This window comes from Tenrec ecaudatus, chromosome 12 (genome assembly GCF_050624435.1).
Source record: "Tenrec ecaudatus isolate mTenEca1 chromosome 12, mTenEca1.hap1, whole genome shotgun sequence".
Classification (NCBI taxonomy): Eukaryota; Metazoa; Chordata; class Mammalia; order Afrosoricida; family Tenrecidae; genus Tenrec; species Tenrec ecaudatus.
The window spans coordinates 29755761-29757911 of record NC_134541.1 but is presented as its reverse complement, the minus strand read 5'-3'; the positions used below and the strand labels follow the sequence as shown (position 1 = coordinate 29757911).

The 2151-nt window shown below is 43.3% G+C and overlaps 1 non-coding gene across 1 annotated transcript; it reads right to left on the bottom strand.

The window, feature by feature from the left end:
- Positions 1-1230: 1230 nt before the first annotated feature.
- On the bottom strand, positions 1231-1337 carry LOC142423554 (U6 spliceosomal RNA). The gene has a single exon (XR_012779184.1). It is a non-coding gene; the product is annotated as a U6 spliceosomal RNA (small nuclear RNA).
- Between the last annotated feature and the right edge of the window lie 814 nt (positions 1338-2151).

Here is a 2151-nt window from a genome sequence, read left to right as displayed (position 1 = left end):
CATTCTATTTTGAGATCATCACCTATTTGTACACACGCAGGTGTAAGAAATAACAGGAGTAATACAATTCTCCAGGAACCTTCTGAAGCCCAGTTTCCCTTGATGCTAACATCTTACAGAAACTGGAGTTCAATGCCATGAGCAGGATATTGACTGCCAGGATACAGAACATTTCCATCACCACAGGACCCCGCATGCACACGTAACCCAAGGTCAATCTAAGAAGGGAGGCAAAGTCCAGGTCCTCTTTATGTGAAACCCTGGAGGGAAGAAGATGGTAGACATATTGATGCTGTCATCTTTAGTGGCCTGATCTTCTCCGTCAGCTCCTTCCCCACGAACAACACAGAGAAGACAGACTGGGCCCCAGAACTGGTGAAAATACTCCTGTCAAAAATGACATAGGGAAAGGAGGACTGAAGAATTGTTCTGGATTAAAATAATAATAATAATTGAAAAAGAAAAGAGACAAGACCATGGAATGCATCACAATACTGGATGTGAATATAGAATTGCTAAAATAAATAAAATAAAATAAGACATTAATCGATTAAAATTTTAAAAATAAGAAATATTACAGCCCCCTCCCACTCCAAAGGAAAAAAAGAGACACTATTGGTATGCTTGATGAAATTCGATCATGCACTGGAAATTAGATAACATTGTAGCGATTGTTCCATTGACTGCGTTTGATCATTACACTGCAGTTGTGGAAGAGAATGGCTCTGCTCTTAAGAAATACACGCACAGGTGTGTTGAGGATTTAAGGACACAGGCTAGAGTAAAATGGTTGGGGGGAGGGGAGAGTAAGAGGGAGAGTGAGAGAGCTTAGCTATGGCAAATGTAAACAAATCTGAATGAAGAATAGAAATGTGTTCTTTGTACTGTTCTTGCAACTCTTCCTTAAATTTGACGTTGTTTCCAGAATAAATGGCAAAGGACAGAAAGAGACAAGTGAATGAACGTTGGTCCCTCCCCTCCTCTTCCATCCCATCTACAGGACAAGAAGCGACTCTTCACTGCCACCTTTGAGTTCACTCTGGGAAGGGTGCTGGGTGTCTGATTGCCCTTTCTTGCCCATGGGGAGGCGATCACTGGGATCCCTGGTTTGTGGAAGAGTGGTAGCTTTCAGAGAGGAGAGGCATGGTGGAAGATGTCCTACTGGTGAGGGATCAGACTGAGGTTGGAACTGCCTAAATATGCTCTCTGGGGATCACTCTTCTTCTTCTTTTAAATATGGAAAGCTTCATGAGTATGCATGTCATCCTTGCTCAGGAGCCATGATAATCTTCTCTGGAACGTTCCAATGTTACTATATGTGCTGCCCAAGCTAGCACAGGTCCACTCTTAAAAAGGCCTATTTGCGTCTTTGTTTGATTTCCCCACCCCAGACTGATCATTCCCTGGTTTGTGATCTTCAGCTGCTTGGCTTTGCACTTGGCAACGTGTCTCGGCACTCTTGCCCTGTCAGATGTGCTTGCTTTTTCTTTCTTCAGTACACCTGTGTAGCCTTCAAATAGATCAGTGCCACGTACCTGACTTAACCAGGCCCCTGTGGATGGGCACTTAGAATTTCTCCATGTTTTCATGATCACAAGCAATGCTGGACAGAACGTCTAGACTCGAGAGAGAACTTGGTGGAACCTGCACACTCATATCCTTCTAAGATAAACGTGTTCAAATAGAATCCCGGAATGCATTTGTAAACATTTCCCCATCGTGTAGGTGATCCTGAAAAGAGATTTGAAATGTGCCTGTGGAGGGCTTTGTCCATTCATAGGATGGACGTGTATTTATTGAACACCTACTGCATGCCAAAACACTGTGTTGGGTGTTGGGACAGAGCTGTGAGCCTACTAAGACTTTGCTGATGGGAGACTGGCTCTTCCAGGGGAGCGTTTCATCAGAAGCTTGCTTTATTCCCAAAAGCATTGTGGAGAGAGGAAATAAAAGACACTTAAAATCGGAGGACAAGAGAATTAACAAAAAGAAAAAGAGCAATGTACCCCAAGACTAGGTAGGACGTGCGCAAACTTGCCAACATAAGCAATGGAGAGGCTGGCTGTTAACTTTCAACTTGACTTGATTCTGGGTCTACTGGAAGTCAGTGAAAGAGGATTCCATTTTACTTCTATTTACCCTTACCTATGC